This window comes from Bubalus kerabau, chromosome 1 (genome assembly GCF_029407905.1).
Source record: "Bubalus kerabau isolate K-KA32 ecotype Philippines breed swamp buffalo chromosome 1, PCC_UOA_SB_1v2, whole genome shotgun sequence".
NCBI classification, from domain to species: Eukaryota; Metazoa; Chordata; class Mammalia; order Artiodactyla; family Bovidae; genus Bubalus; species Bubalus kerabau.
This window is the reverse complement of record NC_073624.1, coordinates 233110864-233125301: the sequence shown is the minus strand read 5'-3', so window position 1 is coordinate 233125301 and position 14438 is coordinate 233110864. Positions and strand designations below refer to the sequence as shown.

The following is a 14438-nucleotide window of genomic DNA, read 5'->3' as shown; positions in this document are numbered from 1 at the left end:
CAGTCTGTTGTTCCATGTCCAGTTCTAACTGATGCTTCCTGACCTGTATATAGGTTTCTCAAGAGGCAGGTCAGGTGGTCTGGTATTCCCATCTCTTTCAGAATTTTCCACAGTTTATTGTGATCCACACAGTCAAAGGCTTTGGCAGTCAATAAAACAGAAATAGATGTTTTTCTGGAACTCTCTTCCTTTTTCCATGATCCAGCAAATGTTGGCAATTTGATCTCTGGTTCCTCTGCCTTTTCTAAAACCAGCTTGAACATTTGGAAGACCATTCAGATATGACCTAAATCAAATCCCTTATGATTATACAGTGGAGGTGAGAAATAGATTTAAGGGCCTAGATCTGATAGAGTGCCTGATGAACTATGAACTGAGGTTTGTGACATTGTACAGGAGACAGGGATCGAGACCATCCCCATGGAAAAGAAATGCAAAAAAGCAAAATGGCTGTCTGGGGAGACCTTACAAATAGCTGTGAAGAGAAGAGAAGCAAAAAACAAAGGAGAAAAGGAAAGATACAAGCATCTGAATGCAGAGTTCCAAAGAATAGCAAGAAGAGATAAGAAAGCCTTCCTCAGCAATCAGTGCAAAGAAATAGAGGAAAACAACACAATGGGAAAGACTAGAGATCTCTTCAAGAAAATCGGAGATACCAAAGGAACATTTCATGCAAAGATGGGCTCGATAAAGGACAGAAATGGTATGGACCTAACAGAAGCAGAAGATATTAAGAAGAGGTGGCAAGAATACACAGAAGAACTGTACAAAAAAGATCTTCACGATCCAGATAATCATGATGGTGTGATCACTGACCTAGAGCCAGACATCCTGGAACATGAAGTCAAGTGGGCCTTAGAAAGCATCACTATGAACAAAGCTAGTGGAGGTGATGGAATTCCAGTTGAGCTATTTCAAATCCCGAAAGATGATGCTGTGAAAGTGCTGCACTCAATATGCCAGCAAACTTGGAAAACTCAGCAGTGGCTACAGGACTGGAAAATATCAGTTTTCATTCCAATCCCAAGGAGAATGTTAAACATTTTTAAAATTTTCTTTTCTTTAAATACACTTGAGGCTGAGCATCTTGTGCTATTTGGCTTTCTCTAAATTGCCTTTGCATGTTTTCTAATTTGCCCAATTGTTTCATTGATTTCAAAGAGCCTTTTTAAAATTATTGCATTAAATAAATTATTCCTTTATTTCCTCATTTAGGACATGAGCTATGATATGAACACCTGGGGGAATGCCGGAATATCAACAACACAAGATAATGAGTGTAGGTGCCAATTGAGAGGTAGTGATAAAAAGAAAAACGAGGGACATTCCAGAGAAATTGGAGCACAGGGTAAGAATCTGAAAATGATTTTACTACATCTGTGGTCTGAATTTGTGTGGCCTGTCCTCTGGCAGATTAGCAGCCTTATCGCCATTCTGTTCCAACACTGTCTCACTCACTCATGTGGCCCAAGGAGGTCCTGCCAGCTGGTGAACTTAGAAGCAGTACAGAGGTTAAGAACCAGAGCATCACTAAACTCCGCACCACCACTGCTGGCTTCCATGGATACAGGTCAGACCACTGGGAGTGTGTTCACATCTTCCCCGTTTTGCTGCAGGTCAGGGCGATGAGTTGTATTATTGGTGCCACAGTTCAAAACTCTCATTGGACTGAATAGAGTTAGATCATGCTGGAATCAGCTGAGATGGGAGAGGAGAAGCTGTACAAGAGGTGGAGGAGGGGGAGAATCACCTAGAGGTGGAAAATGGCAAATGTACATGGAAACATACCATGACTGGAACAATAGCAGTGTAAAAGTTATAAGCATGAAATAAATCTGTAAAGTGGTAGATTGTGGGACCTTTTCTTACCAGCCTACATATTTGATAGCAAGAAGGAGCTACTAAGGCTTGGGCAGAGCTGTGGAACTCCCTGCTTTGAGAAAGAGTAGAAGGTGATGGTTTCTGGATTCTAGAAGGTGGTGAATCTGTCTCCAGGATTCAGCTCCAGTGGCTGAATTTTGTAGACTGTGTCACTTTATGTAGTTTATTTAGTCTCTGAAAGTTGGTTTCATCCTGTATAAAATGGGGAAAAAACAATATGAACATCATAAGATTACTATGAGAATTATAGAAGATACTACATAAAAAAAAAGTGCCTAGTTCACATCCTAGAAAATAGTAAGCTCTCTCTAAGTATTAGTGGTTATTGATGACTACTGCAAATAATTAACACTTTTTTTAGAAGGAAAATGTACTTCTATGTTGAGAATCTATATTTTAACATATTCTTTTACCACATGGCATTTAATTTTTTTTTGCAGATTTCTAAAATTGTACTACTTGCTAACATAGCCTGAAGCCTCAAGTATAATAAATGAACACCACTTAAAACATTTTTAAAAATCTAAACAACAGCCCCCAAATATACAACAAGCAGAAGCATTTTATACATAACAATGAAGAATAAAAATAGCCTTTCTGGCCAAGCTGATATATAGGTAGGTTGACTTTTTGCTTTGTTGCTGAAGTTTAGAAAGGGAGTGTGTGCTAAATCACTTCAATCATGTCTGATTCTTTGCAACACCATGGACTGTAGCCTGCCAGGCTCCCCTGTCCATGAAATTTTTCCAGGCAAGAATACTGGAGTGGGTTGCCATGCCCTCCTCCAGGGTATCTTCCCCACCCAGGGTTCAAATCTGAGTCTCCTACATTAAAGGCAGATTCTTTACCACTAGCTCCACCCGAGAAGCCCAGAAAAGGAGTGAATACAATCAACTGTGGCTACATCAGTATAGACAGGAAATAGCCTTTCTCCAAAATGCTCTTCTACTTCCTTCACCAAGGGGAGAGCCAGCCCCTGTAAATATGACTCAAATATTGTGACCAAAAAAAAAAAAAAAAATACGAATAAGGTAAATCTCTGCCTTTATGAATTTATAGTGCAGTTAGGTACAAGAGACACTGTAGTTAGGTTAAATACACAAAATTTGAAGTTTCAAAAAAATGAAATTGAATCCAGGATCCATCCCTTATTAAATGACACCTTGTACACCCTACTCCCTCTGAGCATTTTCTCATTTATAAAATAGAGATGATAAAACTATTCATAGAACAGTTCAGTTTAGTTGCTCAGTTGTGTCCGACTCTTTGCGACCCCATGAATCATAGCACGCCAGGCCATCCTGTCCATCACCAACTCCAGGAGTTCACTCAGACTCATGTCCATCGAGTCAGTGATGCCATCCAGCCATCTCATCCTCTGTCGTCCCCTTCTCCTCCTGCCCCCAATCCCTCCCAGCATCAGAGTCTTTTCCAAGGAGTCAACTCTTCGCATGAGGTGGCCAAAGTACTGGAGTTTCAGCTTTAGCATCATTCCTTCCAAAGAAATCCCAGGGCTGATCTCCTTCAGAAAATATACAAGCAACTCCTACAGCTCAACTCCAGAAAAATAAATGACCCAATCAAAAAATGGGCCAAAGAACTAAATAGACATTTCTCCAAAGAAGACATACAGATGGCTAACAAACACATGAAAAGATGCTCAACATCACTCATTATCAGAGAAATGCAAATCAAAACCACTATGAGGTACCATTTCACACCAGTCAGAATGGCTGCAATCCAAAAGTATACAAGCAATAAATGCTGGAGAGGGTGTGGAGAAAAGGGAACCCTCTTACACTGTTGGTGGGAATGCAAACTAGTACAGCCACTATGAAGAACAGTGTGGAGATTCCTTAAAAAACTGGAAATAGAACTGCCTTATGATCCAGCAATCCCACTGCTTGCCATACACACTGAGGAAACCAGAAGGGACAGAGACACGTGTACCCCAATGTTCATCGCAGCACTGTTTATAATAGCCAGGACATGGAAGCAACGTAGATGTCCATCAGGAGATGAATGGATAAGAAAGCTGTAGTACATATATGCAATGGAGTATTACTCGGCCATTAAAAAGAATACATTTGAATCAGTTCTAATGAAGTGGATGAAACTGGACTCTATTATACAGAGTGAAGTAAGCTAGAAAGAAAAACACCAATACAGTATACTAACGCATGTATATAGAATTTAGAAAGATGGTAACAATAACCCTGTGTACGAGACAGCAAAAGAGACACTGATGTATAGAACAGTCTTTTGGACTCTGTGGGAGAGGGCGAGGGTGGAATGATTTGGGAGAATGGCATTGAAACTTGTATAATATCATATATGAAACGAGTCGCCAGTCCAGGTTCGCTACACGATACTGGATGCTTGGGGCTGGTGCATGGGGACGACCCAGAGGGATGGTGTGGGGAGGGAGGAGGGAGGAGGGTTCAGGATGGGGAACGCATGTATACCTGTGGCAGATTCATTTTGATATATGGCAAAACCAAAACAATATTGTAAAATTAAAAAAAAAAAAAAAAAAGAATGGACTGGTTGGATCTCCTTGCAGTCCAAGGGACTCTCAAGAGTCTTCTCCAACACCACACTTCAATAGCATCAATTCTTCGGCACTCAGCTTTCTTCACAGCCCAACTCTCACATCCATACATGACCACAGGAAAAACCATAGCCTGACTAGACGGACCTTTGTTGGCAAAGCAATGTCTCTGCTTTTCAATATGCTATCTAGGTTGGTCATAAGTTTCCTACCAAGGAGTAAGCGTCTTTTAATGTCATGGCTGCAGTTACCATCTGCAGTGATTTTGGAGTCCAGAAAAATAAAGTCTGACACTGTTTCCCCATGTATTTCCCATGAAGTGATGGGACTGGATGCCATGATCTTCATTTTCTGAATGTTGAGCTTTAAGCCAACTTTTTCACTCTCCACTTTCACTTTTATCAAGAGGCTTTTTAGTTCCTCTTCACTTTCTGCCATAAGGGTGGTGTCATCTGCGTATCTGAGATTATTGATATTTCTCCCGGCAATCTTGATTCCAGCTTGTGTTTCTTTCAGCCCAGCGTTTCTCATGATGTATTCTGCATATAAGTTAAATAAGCAGGGTGACAATATACAGCCTTGATGAACTCCTTTTCCTATTTGGAACCAGTCTGTTGTTCCATGTCCAGTTCTAACTGTTGCTTCCTGACCTGCATACAGATTTCTCAAGAGGCAGGTCAGGTGGTCTGGTATTCCCATCTCTTTCAGAATTTTCCACAGTTTATTGTGATCCACACAGTCAAAGGCTTTGGCAGTCAATAAAGCATAAATAGATGTTTTTCTGGAACTCTCTTGCTTTTTCCATGATCCAGCGGATGTTGGCAATTTGATCTCTGGTTCTTCTGCCTTTTCTAAAACCAGCTTGGACATCGGGAAGTTCATGGTTCACATATTGCTGAAGCCTGGCTTGGAGAATTTTGAGCATTACTTTACTAGCGTGTGAGATGAGTGCAATTGTGAGGTATTTGAGCATTCTTTGTCATTGCCTTTCTAAATGCACAGCAGACTTTGTGTGCCCCGTATAAATAGAGTATTTTAGAGTGCTATATACAGGGTGGAAGGAATGCTCCATGAAATTAGAACACACGTTGCCTGTTCTTGCAAGTCAATAATTCCATCACATTTTGTTTTCTGGGCCCTTGTTGCTTCAATAATACAAGATTGGATTGAATCAATGGCTATTACACTTTAGCACGTGTCAGAATCTCCTAGCAGGTTAGTTAAAACATGGATCTCTGGGCTCTACTATAGAGTTTCTGAATCAGTAACCCATGAATTTCCATTTCTAATAAGTTTTAATAAGTTCCCAGAGTATGCTGTTGCTGTTGGTCTGGGGACTTTTCTCTGATAATCACTGGACTGCATTATTTGTTCCTTTTTCTGGTAAGAAGAGACTTTTTTCATGTCAAGAAATCCAAGATCTTAATCCTGTCTCTGTTGTCAAAATGACTGTACTTAGTGTCCTTTGATTGAATAACTCTACAATAACCAAAAAAAAAAAAAAAAGAAAAAAAAAGGAACCACACTGAACTGAATGAGTTTTTATTAATTTCAGCCCAGTCCACATGCTTGTTAGCACTGGGACGACCCAGAGGGATGGAATGGGGAGGGAGGAGGGAGGAGGGTTCAGGATGGGGAACACATGTATACCTGTGGCGGATTCATTTTGATATTTGGCAAAACTAATACAATTATGTAAAGTTTAAAAATAAAATAAAATAAAAAAGAGTAGCTAATGTCTTTGAATTTGTATCATCAGCTTCTTGTGGATTGTTGCATTTTTGAAATGTCAGATACCATATGAGAATACTTTAACAATTAATTGCAAAGCAAATTTTCAAGTCTTACAAAAGATGCAGGATTTTGTAAAGTTGAGGGATGTGACAGTGGAATGTGATGCAAATTCATTGGCGAATAAGGTGCTAACAGTGAATCAATTGAGGAAGATCAAATCATCTAGGATGATAAAACAAGAAGGACATAAATGATGATTATTGAAGGTAAAGCAAAGTCCTCAAATAAACCAATAAGGCTCACAAATATGATGGCCAAAAACAACCTGCTTAACTATAATGTTGCAAGCATAAAATAAAAGATGTTGTTCTTGTGCGGCCATATGCTTTTGCTGTAAAAAGCAACAACAAAAAACCACTATTCTCATCCCCAAATCTTTGATTCATGCCTTTGTTATTCTAAACATCAGTGCTTGGCAATAAAAACCTAAATCCTGTTAAATATATACAATGGTAATTCTCAAGAAAAGTCTCAAATGTATTGTTGTTTGTAATTTGCTATGAAACTTTAGTTTCCACTTTAATGGAGCCACTTATAAGTATCCTTTACTCTGAGAGTAGACTTTTTTTTTTTTTTTACAGATAGCTAAGTTAGTCAATGAATGAATGATGGATAAGTCTTAAAAGAATATAAAAGAATGAGAGAAATCAAATCAAGTTAGGTAGTCAAGGAAAAATATGTCAGTAGAAAGTTAACTAGTCCTTAATGAATAAGTTTCAAGAGAAGGAGGTAAAACATAGCATGGATGCTTCATAAGGAATTTGACCTTGGAAAGTATCCCGCCACAAAATTTTGATGCAGTGGCAACATCACTGGTTTTAGTGTGAATGCATTTCAGACAACTGAAAAGTTTTCATCTGTAGCAAATTGAATTAAGTGACTATGTTTCCTCAAATGTTGGACTGCCAAAGGATAGCCAAGTGACTGAATTGTCCAGTCCATGAGACAAGGAGGTGACTCAGTCAAAACTCATTGTTCTTAGCTATGTGAATGTCCATGACTTGGTCACAATCAGATGGCTCAATCAGCACCTTTATGATCTGATCAGAAAGTTGAGCAAAGAGACCCTTTGGATCTTCCTCAGAAACACCCTTGGTACCCTTTGCTATTACCTTGCTTACAGTCAATCAGGTGACAAGGTGACTTGGTGGCACTTGTCTTGGTGGCAAAGTGACTCTTTAACTGAGGCTCTCTGGGAGGAAGGCCACATGTTACTTCTTCTGCCATGGAGGCAGGATTGGGACTACCTACCCTGACTCTGCTAATGCTTCTATTAATATCCCCAAAGCTTGGCTTGGCAGTTTTCATGGTGAACGATGGGTAAGCTTCCACCAATTAGACAGAATCTTATTTCTTACTTTATCTGTTGGCATGACAGGTGATGTGAAAAAAGGACTATTCTTAGACTTGAATGCATTTTAGAAACCTAAACAAGTGCTTGCATATATTTGGAGTACTTATTTAAGATCTGCAAATTCTATACAGTCAGCAAAAACAAGACCAGAAGCTGACTGTGGTTCAGATTCTGAACTCCTTATTGCCAAATTCAGACTTAAAGAAAATAGGGAAAACCACTAGACCATTCAGGTATGACCAAATCAAATCCCTTACAATTATACAGTGGAAGTGACAAATAGATTCAAGTAATTAGATCTGATAGACACAGTGCCTGAAGAATTATGGATGGAGGTACATGACATTGTACAGGAGACATTAATCAAGACCATCCCCAAGAAAAAGAAATGCAAAAAGGCAAAATGGTTTTCTGAGGAAGCCTGACAAATAGCTGTGAAAAGAAGAGCAAGCTAAAGGCAAAGAAGAAAAGGAAAAATATACCCATTTGAATGCAGAGTTCCAAAGAATAGCAAGGAGAGATAAGAAAGCCTTCCTCAGTGATCAATGCAAAGAAATAGAGGAAAACAATAGAATGGGAAAGACTAGAGATCTCTTCAAGGAAATTAGAGATACCAAGGGAACATTTCATGCAAAGATGAGCACAATAAAGGACAGAAATGGTATGGACCTAACAGAAGCAGAGGATGGGGTGGTAAGAGTACACAGAAGAACTATACAAAAAAAAAACAAACAAAAAACTTCATGACTCAATAACCATGATGGTGTGATCACTCACCTAGAGCCAAACATCCTGGAATGAGAAGTCAAGTGGGCCTTAGGAAGCATCACTACAAACAAAGCTAGTGGAGCTGATAGAATTCCAGTTGAGCTCTTTCAAATCCTAAAAGATGATGCTGTGAAAGTGCTGCACTCAATATGCCAGAAAATTTGGAAAACTCAGCAGTGGCCACAGGACTGGAAAAGGTCAGTTTTCATTCTAATCCCAACAAAGAATATTCAAACTACCACACAGTTCCACTCATCTCACATGCTAGCAAAATAATGCTCAAAATTCTCCAAGCCAGGCTTCAACAGTATGTGAACCATGAACTTCCAGATGTTCAAGCTGGTTTTAGAAAAGGCAGAGGAACCAGAGATCAAATTGCCAACATCAACTGGATCATTGAAAAAGCAAGAGAGTTCCAGAAAAAATCTACTTCTGCTTTATTGCCTACACCAAAGCCTTTGACTGTGTGGAGCATGATAAACTGTGAAAAATTCTGAAAGAGATGGGAATACCAGACCACCTTACCTGCCTCTTGAGAAATCTGTATGCAGGTCAAGAAGCAACAGTTAGAACTGGACACGGAACAACAGACTGGTACCAAATAAGGAAAGGAGTATGTCAAGGCTGTATATTGTCACCCTGCTTATTTAACTTATATATAGAGTACATCATGTGAATTGCTGGGCTGGATGAAGCACAAGCTGGAATCAAGATTGCCGGGAGAAATATCAATAACCTCAGATACACAAATGATGCCACCCTAATGGCAGAAAACAAAGAAGAACTAAAGAGCCTCTTGATGAAAATGAAAGAGGAGAGTGAAAAAGTTGGCTTAAAACCAAACATTCAGGAAACTAAAATCCTGGCCTCTGGTCCCATCACTTCATGTCATATAGATGGGGAAACATTGGAAACAGTGACAGATTTTTTCTTGGGCTCCAAAATCACTGAAGATGGTAAATGTATCCATGCAATCAAAAGATGCTTGCTCCTTGGAAGAAAAACTATGACCAACCTAGACAGCATATTAAAAAGCAGAGACATTACTTTGCCAACAAAGGTCCATATAGTCGAACCTATGTTTTTTCCAGTAGTCAAGTATGGATGTGAGAGTTGGACTATAATGAAAGCTGAGCACTGCAGAATTGATGCTTTTGAACTATGGTGTTGGCGAAGACTCTTGAGAGTCCCTTGGACAGCAAAGAGATCAAGGCAGTCAATCCTAAAGGAAATCAGTCCTGAATATTCATTGGAAGGACTGATGCTGAAGCTGAAGCCCCAATACTTTGGCTACCTGATGTGATGAACCAACACATTGGAAAAGACCTTGATGCTGGAAAAATTAAAGGCGGGAGGAGAAGGGGACAACAGAAGATGAAATGGTTGGATGGCATCACTGATGGGATTGACATGAGTTTGAGTAGGCTCTGGAAGTTGGTGATGGACAGGGAAGCCTGGTGTGTTGCAGTCCATGAGGTCGCAAAGAGTCAGACATGACTGAGCAACTAAACTCAACTGAGAAGTTTCAAAGAATGCAGATTTAAGTGAACATTTGTAAGAACCCCTGAGAAACCTGGAAAAGATGCTAAAGAAATGTCCAGTATGAATCACATAGATAAGAGATCAAAATAGAGGGTCATGATTATTATAGACAAAGGGTTTTGATGGGTGAGAGGCATTTAAAACATCTCAGGACTAATTGAATAAAAATCCTAGGTGCAAATAGTCTAGCAGCCTTAATCAAAACATAAAAGCCTAGTATAGAAAATCATGAGTTATCATGAGAGTGTTATTAATGTCACTGGAGATGTTAGGGAAAAATTCACACACCCAATACATAGCAGTGTTTTATGAATGCATAAACTCTGCCTGAATAGGGGATGTTTTGCCTGGTGTACCTACTTACTGCTCTTCCAGGATCACAAACTCCAAAACTTCTAGGTTCAGACAGTTAACTAGGTTGATGCCTATAGACATTTGTGGACTGGAGTGAACCACAGTGCACACAACTCGTAACACTGGGAAGCCACTGGAGAGCTCCCACAGGTTTCATATAGTGTCACTAATCCAGTTGGTTAGGTCTTCTCATTTTTAGGGGAGTCAGGATATTTACATGAAAATTATCATTTAAAAATTTTAGCATGAAATAAAAGCAAAAACCAACATTGTGTAGTAAGAAAATACTCTCTCTAGACAATAAAACTGAGGTTCAGAAAGAAGGGGTTCACTCAAAATGACCTGGTCAACTAGGGTTGGCAGAGCCAGGCTTAGAATGTGGCATCCTTAAGCTCTAAGTTGCCTCTTATGACAGAATCTGTGTTCAGGTCTTTGCACTTTCCCATCAAAAAAGAGGAGAGATGTTTAGGTACCAGATTGGGCCATTTAAAAGCCTACAGGTTCAAGAGTAGTTGATAGCAAACTGGTAGTAGTGAAAATATTAGTCTTTTAGTTGTTTCTGACTCTTGGCGATCCCATGGACTATAGTAAGCTGGTAGCTAGCATTATATACACACAACTTTCAGCCCAAGGAAAAGTTGACTCAGTCTCCTCTTAAAATGTTTTTAAAGAAGGGGTGCCACTCTTGTTGCCTGAACTTTTCAAGAATCAGAATGTCTCAGAGGTTGCTTGTCAAGGCAAAGAGGCTCATTTTCTGTACTGTAAAAGGGCACAGAGAGGTTCAGGGGAAAACATTTGAGAACTCTCCTAAAAGGGATGGGGGAGAATGATCCTCTGAGGCACTGACTGAGTTCTGAAAGGCATCTTAGTGGAATAAAGCAGCAGTCAGCAAGAAACACTTAAAGCCTTGATTATCCTGAGTCCCAGACACTGTCTGAGAGATGGAACTGCTCTCTCTGCTTGTTATCAGTGGGTTCTTCATGTCAGAGATTTCGAGAGGCATGGATAAACCTCCTGGGAAGTGACCAATTCCAGGGAAAGTTTCTAATTCTTCTGAGTGCTTTGTTCTTCTTATTCCATAAACCACCAACTCCTAAACTGTGTAATTTCCCTATTGTCCAATCGTGGAAAAATAACATGGGGAAATACAAAGATTTTTTGAATGTGGATTCACAGATGGAAAGTCCAGGAGAGGAAATTACACTTAAGAAATCTGAGTTCTGGTCTTGCATCTGTCCCTTCCAGGTTGTGTGACCTTGAAGATTTCACTCCATGTCTTTGGATCTGAATGGTCTCAAAGAGAGGAGGAGTTCAGAATAGGTCAAACAAATGTCTGATTCATTTTAAATAAAGAACAATACCTCTGTGTATATGATTGTGGAGTGCTTCATGTCAGTTGCCAGGTATTTATGAGACAGCTCTCCTTGAACCAAAGAACCAGTTATCCATGGTGCCATTTGGGGCATCAATAGGGGTGAACAGCCTGGCCAGAGAAGACTTTTCTACACATCACTCTCATCCTTTAGAAAGGACAATCTTTTGCTTGTTTCTGGATTTTGTGTATGTCTTCCCTACCACTGGCCCCAGCACTCAAAATCACTGACTTTCTGGGAACCTCAGAGACCGTGTTAACTGTTGCCAAGTGGAGGATGAACATCTTAGATGTAGCCCTGCTGGTGGTCCTTGAGCCCTTCCATTCATGGAACACCCAGGACCTTTTAAGGGGCTTCCCTGGTGGCTCAGATGGTAAAGCATCTGTCTGCAATGCAGGAGACCTGGGTTCGATCTCTGGGTTGGGAAGATCCTCTGGAGAAGGAAATGCAGCCCACTCCAGTACTTTTGCCTGGAAAATCCCGTGGACGGAGGAGCCTAGTAGGCTACAGTCCATGGGGTGGCAAAGAGTCAGACGCAACTGAGCAACATCACTTCCAGGTGGCTCAGTGGGTAAGGAATCCACCTACAATGCAGGAGACACAGGAAACATAAATTTAATCCCTAGCTGGGGAAGATCCCCTGGAGGAGGGCATGGCAACCCACTCCAGTATTGTTGCCTGGAGAAACCCAAGGACAGGGGAGCCTGGTGGGCTATGGTTTATAGGGTCGCAAAGAGTTGGACGTGACTGAAGCACCTGAGTGTGCACACCTGCAGAAACTTCTGGAGGTAAGCCCCTCTGTCATTGTTCACTTGAAGAAGAGATGAGAGACCAAGTTCACCACTTCACAGACCTGGTGCCAAATCCCTCCTTTACTAGGTGGTCGATTCTAAGGGAAGACTGAACCATAAACAGGTGCTTCAAATTCTAATATGAATCCCAAACATGTTCTTTTGCGAAAACAGACATTTTTAGAAAAACGTTTTTTTTAAGTGAGGAGGGGGCTGTTTTTTTCTTCCAAGTAAGCCACAAGAATGGTTACAGAGAATTGCCTTGAATAAGCAGAGTTTATTTTTCCCTGGGGACATGTATTGCTTCTCTTCTAGTTATTGTCATTGCTGCATGGATCTTAATGACTGTTTTCCATAGATGGAAAGTTGCATTTGTGCCGTGTGTTGTGCTCAATGGTTTAAATGTTTTTTCTTCCTTATTCTTTGCCTAATATGAGCAACACACAATCTGAAATGATCTGTCTTGTCACGTCTACATTGTCAGGGCCTGGAGGACAGGCTGTCCTCTTACTTGTTCAGCAGGGTGGTGGTACATGTTGCCCTGTCTTTCTGACATTCTCCATTCTATTCTTTGCTACGTCTGTTCATTGTTAAGATCTAAGCTTAAATGTCATTCATTTTGAAAGTTGTTCCCTGACTTCCTAATCCACATTAAACTCTTACTTAACAGACTTCGAGAATGAATTTATAGCTACCTAGGGGGAAGGAGTAGTTAGGGAGTTTGGGATTGATGTGTATATACTACTGTACTTAAAATAGATAATCAACAAGGACCTACTGTATAGAACAGGGAGTCCTGCTCAATATTAAGTAACAATCTAAATGGAAAAAAAAATTGAAAAAGAATAGATGCATGTATATGTATAACTGAATCACTTTGTTGTGCTCCTGAAACTAACATAACATGTTAATCAACTATACTGTGATATAAAATAAAAAGTTAAATATAAATTCTCCCTTTATAGTCTCTAGACCATCTCTTACTGTGTCACACCTAACTAGTTATCCTATATTTACTCTTATCAAAAGCTTCTCTTTCCTTGTACTTTAATTCCATTAGGGAAAGGGCAGTGCTTTTACTGTTTATCATTGTGTTCCTTTTAATTATCACTGTACCTGCTACAGAGAAGATGCTCCATAAATATTGGCTAAAATTGGTGAAAAAAAAACCCACAGGATAGATTATATTAACCCTATGGTCTTAAGGGTGAAATTGTGCTTGTGTGTGCTTATTTGCTCAGTAGTGTTCAACTCTTTGAGACCCCATGGACTGTAGCCCGCCAGGCTCCTCTGTCCATGGAGATTCTCCAGGCAAGAATACTGGAGTGGGTTGCCATGCCCTCCTCCAGGGGATCTTCCCAACCCTGGGATTGAACCCAGTCTCCTGCATTGCAGACAGATTCTTTACCATCTGAGCCACCAGGGAAGCCCCAACTAAATGACTTAAAGTCACATAAAAAATTACAGGACTCATTTAAATATTTATAGTATTCAACTAGCTATAACCATATGTTGATTGTCAATTCTGGCTAGGTGTCTAAATATTCCATCTTTCAGTCATGCCACCATCCTCCTAGGTAGATTCAATTATTCTTACTTAAGTGAAACATTTGAGGCACATGAGGGCCCAGTGACTTATCTAAATTCCTAAAGCTGTTGTGTATTGGAATCTGGAGTTGAGTTTGACATCAGAGCCCATATTCTCTCTACTATGCCTTGCTGCCTAGCATGTTGCCCTGTGTGAGCTTATGCACACACATATATACGTAGTACAACACGTGTGTTGGATGTAAACTCCAAAGGCTAAATTTCCAATCTATAAACTGGCCAGCCTACAGCTCAGCAGCAAGTGTCTTCTCTCTCCATAAACCTAATCAGGGGAGTGAAATCACACAGAAGAGTCTCTCTGCCAATATGTTTCTGTCCCAAATGCTATTGCTCAGCCATATGGCTTTTTAAAAGTCACTTGCAAATATAAGGTGAGGCTTGAGAACAATAATTAAAAGTCATAGATCACAGGTTAATTAATC

General features: G+C 40.1%; 1 long non-coding RNA gene across 1 annotated transcript; it reads left to right on the top strand.

Annotated features, from left to right (window-relative positions):
- Window positions 1-5563: 5563 nt before the first annotated feature.
- Window positions 5564-12291, top strand: LOC129636179 (uncharacterized). Its single transcript, XR_008706722.1, has 2 exons — window positions 5564-5647; window positions 11490-12291. It is a non-coding gene; the product is annotated as an uncharacterized LOC129636179 (long non-coding RNA).
- Window positions 12292-14438: the final 2147 nt, after the last annotated feature.